The 9,277-nt window shown below is 43.3% G+C and overlaps 1 non-coding gene across 1 annotated transcript; it reads right to left on the minus strand.

The window, feature by feature from the left end:
* Positions 1-8,412: 8,412 nt before the first annotated feature.
* LOC112444548 (U6 spliceosomal RNA) lies at positions 8,413-8,519 on the minus strand. Its single transcript, XR_003032904.1, has one exon. It is a non-coding gene; the product is annotated as a U6 spliceosomal RNA (small nuclear RNA).
* Positions 8,520-9,277: the final 758 nt, after the last annotated feature.

A 9,277-nucleotide genomic window follows, 5' to 3' on the forward strand; every position in this document is an offset into this window, starting at 1 on the left:
CATTTCTTTTGTCCATAAAATATATTTAACCTCAACCATGTAATTAACGCTAGTGAATCCACCAGGCTGGTTGGGTTTATTATGTGCTCAGGGAGCTCAGCTGTTCTCATCTGAAAAGGGCAGTGCTGGGCATTTTCTTGAGTTTCTTGGCAAAAGCTGTAGGCGGAAACTTGAAGCTCATCTGGAATAGTTTCCACTTTGCCTCCTTCTCTTCCTTCCACAATCCAGGTTGAGCAGAAAAGGCTTCACAATTAGAGAGAAGTGCTCAACAAAGGACAATTAACCAGGCTCACAGCACAGTCTTGGGGTAGGGGGAGGCGGTGAGGTGTGTCTGGGCAGTAATTCAGAGGAGCCAAGTCAGCTTCACCAAGCCCTCAGACACCCAGATGCGGTTTCCAAGCCGGGCAGAGAGAAGGTGACAGTCTGGTGGCATCTAAAGCAGAGATTCTCAACACGATTCTGGGAACCTCGGCTTCCCAGTGAAACTGAAAGAGCACTGGCTTGAGAGTCCGATGGATTTGAGTTAGGATTTGCATCTCTGCTGCTTATTTGGTGTTTGAATCTGGTAAGTCATGAAGCCATTCTGAACCTCGCTTTTCTTATTTATAAAAATAAGTATCTTGCAGAGTATTGTGGTTTAAATGGGATCATATATGTCAGATTCTTAGCACAGAGCTTGGCACATAGAAATCAGCTTCCATTATTTTTTTCCTTTTATTCCTCCTCCTCCTTCTTTTCCCTACTGGAAAATGGGTCGACCAAACTGAAAATAGCTAAATACATGTTGTGTGTGTGCGAAGGAGTGGGGAATGCCTGCTCAATCAAGCATCAGGATAGATTGTACAGCTGTAATCATTGTGATAGTGTGGTACTGGCCCAGCAATAGACAGATGTCTAATGGAATTGAATAGGAAGCCTGGATGCAAACCACGCACAGATGACGCTGCAGGCCATTGTGGGGAAGCATGAACTACTCAGTAAAAAGTGTGCAAGCACTGGTTAGCCACACGAGAGAAATGAAATGGGCTTCCTACCTCCATATACAGAATCGCTCTCAGGTAGATGAAATGTGAAAGGCAACATTTGAGTATTTTAAGAAGAAAATAAGGAGATCTCTTTGTGACCTCAAGGTAGGCTAGGGTTTCTTAGCAAAATGCAAAAAGGTTGATAAGTTAGACTACCTTAAAATTCAACCAAAAGCTGGATAAGATATTTACCACATAAATAACTAATGATAAGTATTCAGAGTATAGACAAATGGGAAATAATAAGACACAATGTGATAGAAACATGGGAAAAAGACTTATTTATAAAGACATTTTATGAAATAGTAGAAAAGTTTGGCCAGTTACATGCAAAAAGATGTTCAACTTCATTTGTAATTAGGAAAATGCAAATTAAAATCACAAAGAAACAACATGACATGAAGGATGGATTAACTAACCTTATTGTGGTCATTTCACAATATATACATAAATCCATTCATCACAAACATTTGAAATATTTGTTATATGTGAATTATATCTCAATACAGCTTAAAAAAACTTATCAAGCCACCAGTAGCCTACTATGAGTAGTCTTGCTTTTTCCATATGATCACTTAACTGAAGTTTTCTTTGATTTTTTTCCTGACTATTCCTCATCACATCAAGATAACAAAGATATATCTCTATTTAGACACACACACCGATACATACACACACCCCTCACAGAAACCTACCATTTGTTCTCACTGGGTTGACAAAAACCCAAGAAGTCTGACACCATGCATACATGAGGACGTGGCAAATGGGAACACTTACATGTTGCTGGACAGCATAAATTGGAAAACTATTTTGGAAAATAAACTGACATCATCTTGTAAAGCTAAGTACGTACAACCCAGCACCTGACTCATTGGTGTCCGCTGGACCTCAGAGAAACTCCTGTTGGTGTGCAGCAGGACCTGCGCTCTGAGCACTCTCACAGCAGCACTGTGGGTAAAAACAAAATATCGTAAACCATTTTAACATCCTTTGATAAGAAAATGGTTAAATAGACTGTGAGCATTATAAGCATATGAAAATGAACGTGCTCCAGCTACCCACAAACACCTGCATGAATCTTAGAAATGATTTGCTGAGTGAACCAAACATCTTGCAGAAGAGCATATAGAGTAAAATGCCATTTTTATAAAATGCAAAAACCAATTAACACTGAAGAATATTGTTTGAATGACAAAATGATAAGCAGACAATTCAAGATCCTGGCTACCCCTTTGAAAGAGGCAAGGGGATGAACGGGCATGGAGCAAATTGATAACATTGCCTGTGTTGGTGACATTCTGTCTCCTGGTGGGTGCTGGTTTCACAATGTGTATGTTATTATTATGCTTCATAACTCACACACATGCTCCATCTATTCTTTTGTGTGTTGAGTATTGTGAAATTAAAAACAGAAATAACAAGAATGTATGGAAGGACTGGGACTTGACTGGCTGCAGTTACTGTTGCTGGTAGACTCCCTGGAAGGTGAAGAGTGAGGAGGCCACTGTGCAATGTACCCAGACAGGCTGAGCTCATGCTGGAGGGAGAGAAGAGGTGACTCTCATAAGAGTAAAGCCTGACAGGGGTTCCAGGAGACCACCTGCAATGCAGGAGACCAGGGTTTGATCCCTGGGTCGGGAAGATCCCCTGCAGGAGGAAATGGCAACCCATTCCAGTATTCTTAAAGCCTGGGAAATCCCATGGACAGAGGAGCCTGCCCCATAGCTACAGTCTATGGGGTCACAACAGTTGGACATGACTTAGCGAGTAAACCACCCCACATGGGAGTTGGTGCCCTGCAGGCATGGTCATATATGAAAGATAAGAGCCTGGAATTCCGGGGAATGGGAACTGGTTTGGCCAACTGTGATCTCTTGGGATTTCTCTTCCCACGTGATGTCTGATGGTAGTGTTGTACAGTGTAGGCTGTTATTAGACTCTTTAACATAAAAATAAAAGCACTGCCATGGGGTAACGTCAGCAAGTTTCAGTCCCAAGACAGTTAACTTTTCTGCAAGAATGTGGTGCTGTCAGAATCAACTATGGGCCATTCTAATTCCTACATGTCTGGGGATACGGTGGCTTTGAGTGGGAGGGAGCTAGTCTATCAAAACGGCAATAGTTCTGGAAAATTTTCAAGGAAGAAAATTAAAGAATGGAAGTGCAGAGTATTCTTTCAATTTCAAGGCATGGGTAAAGGCTCTTTGCCCTGTGCAATTAGGTCCAGGTCTTAGCGGGAATAGGACATGGCAACCCACTCCAGTATTCTTGCCTGGAGAATCCCATGGACAGAGGGGCCTGGTGGGTTACAGCCCATGGGGTCACAAAGAGTCAAACATGACTGACCACACATGCCCCGTGGGGGAAGATGAGATGCCTGTTTCTTCTGCTCCCAACTCTCTTCTTTAAAAATGCCTTGCTTCTCAGTACAGTAGACCTGAAGGAATGTGGATGGTCCTGTTTCAAGAGAACGTGGATTAACACTGTGGAAAGATGCTATGGCCAGCCGACAGTAATGCCTTTTATAATGCCAGAAAGACATTGCAATGACCCGGAAATCATGGGTCGGTGAAAACATCTGGATTTTGGTGTGTTGTTTTCCTATTTGTTTATTCAAAAGCCCTCACTTGGGATTCTGTCCCTGGTCATTTAGCAAAGGTCCCCAGTATAAGCCATTGTCTTATATGCCAGAAGACTTGTAGAGAGTCTGTGTGACCAGCAGAAGGCTAGTCTGTCGGGAGTCTCGGTTTTCTGCTTATTCCAACACTGTTGAAACCACGTCCTTTAAAAAAAAATTGCCATCCTGTGGACATTGCCAGCAGGGAGCAGCAGGAGTAGTTTGCTGCTGACCATCCTATTTTTATCAATATTGGGAATTTTGCTTAATACTGTGAAGTTAAAGGAGAATTCTGCTCCCTCCCTCTGTCATTTTCCTATCTTTCATATTATTTATTTTAAAATTTAAAAATTTTCCTTTGGCAGTGCCACATGCATGGCATGTGGGATCTTAGTTTCTCAATCAGGGATTGAACCTGTGCCCCCTGCCCTGGAAGCGTGGCATCATAACCACTGGGCCACCAGAGAAGTCTCTTCCATATTTAAGACTGGTTAAAAATTTCTGCCCAAAATTGACTGAGCAGAACTCAAGGTTCAAATTGCAAGTCCTAACTGGATAGTGCCTGGCTTCCCTGTGCTTTACAAAGACAGGTTTTTAAAATACCTGTCACATCAGAATCTGGAAAGCCTTGGCCATCCCCCACTGCCTACTTCCCTGTCCCAGTCTTGAAACTTTCCATTTACCCAGTGCTTAAATATGGAAAAGGTAATAATTAACATTGTGCTCTCACTGCAGGTGATGGCTCTAAATAGCTTACAGGCTCTATGGATGTCTAGAAGCAGTGAAGCCGTGTTCGTTGTTATTGCATGAAATGAAAGAAGCACCTTGGATGATTACAGACAAAGATCTCTTCCCAGTGGCCAGCAGAACCGAGGGGAAGAGCCACCTCTCATTCCCTTCGCAGATGGCCTAGGAGCTGGGAGGATGGGCAGAGAAGCCTGGAAAACCGGCTGGCTTCTAATTGTGTCTTTACAGCCAACTAGGCTACCAAAATGATTATCTTTTTCTCTCCGAGCCTTACTGACCTGTGGCTAATGAGATTTGTGCTTCGATTAGTTGTAGAACATAAATTAGCTAATCAATGGCAATGGATTCGCATTATTTCTCATACATGAGTTCTGCTGCAGTGATCTGTACTGAATATTCAAATCAATTTCGGATACTCTGAACGACTCCGTTAATGTGACCTGCTGGAATCTGGCTGCATGCGTAGCCTCCTTGGGAGCAGATGAAGACCAGGCTGAGCCCAGCTCATACCCCAGCCGCTCAGGCATCCGGAGCTCTGCAAACTACCTTGCTTTCCCTTTCACACAATGAGGGTCAAAGAGGATTGGGGAAAAAGTCGTGCGGCCGGTGCGGGGAAGCAACAGAAACTCCGGAGAACTCACAGCCCCACGTGGCCTCCTTTCCTGCAAAGGAACCAGGCTAAGTGGACATCAAAAAGCAGGGAGCTGTTTTCAGGTTTCTGGGGTACAAACTTTGCCAAGGGCAGGATCCTGGGTCGTCATCTTCAGTTTTCAACCCGGGGAAGAAAATCTTCACTCTTTGCTACAGTTGTCTCGTCTGTACAATTAACCAGCATCTTGGCATAAAACGTGGAAATTTGTACAGTCTTCCAGGCATCTGTGGGCTTTATGGTACAAGTTCTGTTAGTACTGAAGCCACAGAAAATTAAATGTTCCCCAAAGAACTTCCAGATGTGCTTTATTCTAATGGGGTCATTATGCAGTAAATTAAAAAGCAGGGTAAATGGAACTGTAAAATTTAAATTACTCTAAAACCACATCTCTTTGCTTTGAGCATTCATTTGTGGGGTTGCATTTGCAATAAATGTGAATTAGGCAGCTGCAATAACTGTTAATCATATATTTATAAAATAGTAATGAGGAAATGAATAGCAGAGTAAGACAGCTGCACATTTGTCTGAGAGTGTGTCAACTGTGAACATAATAAGATGTGGAACATTGTTTGGAGCTGGGCTGATAATACAGTGAATGTAAGAGATCGCTTCAGCCTCTTAACTTTACACGAAATTATACATAAAATCCATAAAAGCCCATAATAATGCATTATGCCCCTGAATTGTATTCAATATTTTTCTTTGCTTTGATTTTCTGAAATGAGCTCTACTTTCGCCAAAGCCATCTTCCAGGCATCAGTGAGGCTTTTGTTTCAGGCGATGTCGGGCTTCTGAGATTGCAATTGGATTTAAAGGAAGCAGGGCCGGTGCTGGCAAGGAGTTAATGGTGGTGCTTTGTTTTGTTTCCTCGGACCTGCTGTACACGGCTGGAGGCACGCCTTGTCCCGGGTGGAGGACAGAGGGGCTCCAGGCCTCTGCAACTGACCCCTGAGATCAAGATGGGGGACAGAGGCCACTGCCAGTCCACCAGAGCGCCTGGGCTGCACGCTGGACCTGGTGAGAGCAGGGACACAGCTTTCAGCCACTGTTCAGATGAGCATCTCCTTGGGGCCCACGGTTGGGAGCTCCAGGCAGGTCTAGTAAAGGTCTGTGGCCTTGTGCTTGGGAAGGATGGTTATCCTGATGGCTGAGGTGATGATTGTTACTTGGAAACCTCCTTGCCTGGTGTTTGAACCAACCCCTCTGAAGGGAGCATCTGTTGAGGCAGAGCTTTCCTGAGCACGGAGAGGCAGGGAAGGGGCCAGTGATCGAGTTAATCCTGGCTGTCCTTGTATCCTGTCCTGTCCAGCTGATCCTGTCTCTCCTCCTGTCCTTGTATCATGGGCATGACCAGGATGAAGCCGGTGCCCCTTACTGAGCATTCAGGGCTCTGCCTGGCCTGGCCCAACCGCATCTCCCCCACCCCCACAATAAACACCCGCAGGGTCCCAGATCTGCCATGATCTCGAGTTTGGTGGCTCTGAGTATGTGGTTCTCTTGACCTGGAATATTCTTCCCTGTTTCAAAGATTCCAGTTGCTCCTGCATGTCCCTTGTGAAGCTGCCCCAGACTCCTGGACCCCTTTCCCTATTCCCCTGGTGCTCATCATGCTACGCGCACCTCACCATGACAGCAGCTGTCTCATCGCGTCTCTGGAGTACTGTAAGTTAGTGTCCATGTACCTGTCAGACTCAGGGCTCCCTGAGCAGACCCTCAGGTGTGGTGCTTTGCTACATCTTGTTTTGGGAGATGCAGCCACTGCATGTTGGTGTAGGATTAAGGACAGTGGCCTGGGAGGGTCCAGCGTGAGCTCTCTTGGCATTTCTACAATTAGGCCAGGTCTCCCTTTTCTCTGGGCGGCCCCCAGCTCTTGGTAAGAATGACGATTGTCTGTAAGGAGCTGGAGAAGGAGCAGGTCTAACAGGAAGACTGGAAGTTCCATGTGGGGTGTTTCAAAATAGAATGTTGAGTTCATAACCGTCCTCCCCTCACCCAGGATTTTGTAAGACCCTCACTGAAGGCAGTTTATTGTAGGAAACTGGGACTCACTGTTCTTTCTGGGAAAGAAGGAGGAGGGGGAGAGAGACAGAAACAGAGACAGAGGCAAGGAAACACAGAGACAGAGAAGAGGAAGAGGAGGGGGACGAAAAAGCTTGTTATACACACGCGCAAAGAACGTTCTGTAAATCTCTTCCCAACCCACGTTCATTTCCCAGTATTTCAGTGTCATTTTTCTTTAACCAACACTTTTTTTTCCTTGTTACAAAAATACTATATGGTCATTTTTATAATGTGCAGCATAAAGAATTTCATAATTTATTTAACCATTCCCTTATTTGTTTAAAAATTCCTGTTTATTTAACCATTCTCTATATGTTTATTCTCTTATTGTTTATTGAATCATTCTTCATTCATTGAGTACTTATGAATATTTTTTGCTCCTTTAAATAATGTTGTTAAAGTCCTTAAAATCTTTGCCAATTTCATAAGTATAGTATGATGCTTCATTAATATTTTAATTTCAGTTTATTTCTGGTAAAGTAAAATTTCTCTCTCTCTCTCTTTTTTTTTTTTTGCTTATTTATGTGTAGTTTTTCTCCGGAATGATTAAGTACAGCTTCACTGACAAGGGAGCAGTGTCATCACTGAATGTCTTATGGGGTGCATTGTTTCATTTCACCTTCATATTAACCCCGTTCATAGACCCTATGGTCTGTGCGAGCTTTGGTGACATTGAGGAGCCCCCCTGAGGTGCATGGTTAGTAGGCGCTGGATCCTGCTGCACTGCAGGCACGTCCTTTCATTTTTCTACTGGGGCCTGACAGCTTCCTCTTTAACTTACGGGAGCTGTTTGCATATTGAGTGTTTAATTCATTGTCCGTGTACCTATAGGCTTTTTCTCTTTTAATGAAGTATAGTTGATTTACAGTGCTGTGTTAGTTTTGGGTATACAGCAGAGTGATTCGGTTATATATATATGTATATATAGAGGTTTCCCAGGTGGTGCCATGGTAAAGAATTCACCTGCCAATGCAGGAGATGCAGGTTAGATCCCTGGGTTGGGAGGGCCCCTTGGAGGAGGAAAGCAACCCACTCCAGTATTCTTGTCTGGAGAATCCCATGGACAGAGGAGCCTGGTGAGCTACAGTCCACAGGGTCGCAGTCAGACACAACTGAGGCTGCACGTATATATATATATATATATTCTATTTCAGGTTCTTTTCCCTGTAAGTTATTACAAATATTGAGCAGTGTTCCCTATGTTATATAGTAACTCCTTGTGATTATCTGTTTTATATATAGTAGTGTGTATCTGTTAATCCTAAGCTCCTAATTTGTTTCCCCCCTCTTCTTTCCCCTTTGGTAACCATAAAAAATATGAACACTTTACAAGTTTGCGTGTCATCCTTGTGCAGGAGCCATGCTAATCTTCACTGCATCATTCCCGTTTTAGTATACGTGCTGGGGAAGAGAGCACCGGCATGGTCTTTTCAACAGAGGGCTCATGGCCCAGGGTTCCCATCAAAGAAGGGGAAATGGCTCCCCTAAGCAACCCACTGCTCTCCCCATTTTGTCTTCATTCAGAGTCACCTCTTGGTGGCTCTGCTTCCAGGTTTCTCCCCTTTCGTTGTCTTCTGATGTCTCCACCCTTTGGAAGGTGGGTGGAATGATGGCTGTTCGTCGTCTTACTCGTTTGAGAAAGCTGAGGACTTCCCCGGGTAGGAGAGACGTCAGGGACGCTGATAAAAAACAAAACCTAAACCAGCATTAGTAAAACCAGACCAAATCAAACCAAGCTGAACAAATATCCCAACATGGTGAGTCAGTCCGTTTGGATTTGGGGTGGAGTTGCCAGGTAAAATATAAAATGCCCAGATAAATGAATTTCAGATACATAACACTAAAATTACTAAAAATATTTTTTTAAAATGTCCTATGCACTGTTTGGAACATACTTATTCCCCCAAATTATTTTTTGTTAGAAATTTCTTAGGAGGCTTTTAGTCTTTTTTCAAACCTAATTTTATTGGGATAACTAACATCTGTTATATAGATAGAAAGGACAGTTTAGCAGTATAAATTTATTTTAGAAGTTCAAGTGAACAATATTTAAAATCAATCAATATGAACCATAAAACTGTTTTGAATTTGAGTTTATGAGTTACCTTTGCAACCTACAGCAGCCTCAGCTCCAGTTCAGGTTAGGTTATTTATTTATTTATTTGTAGCAGTGAA

This window comes from Bos taurus, chromosome 26, assembly GCF_002263795.3.
Source record: "Bos taurus isolate L1 Dominette 01449 registration number 42190680 breed Hereford chromosome 26, ARS-UCD2.0, whole genome shotgun sequence".
In the NCBI taxonomy this organism is placed as follows: Eukaryota; Metazoa; Chordata; class Mammalia; order Artiodactyla; family Bovidae; genus Bos; species Bos taurus.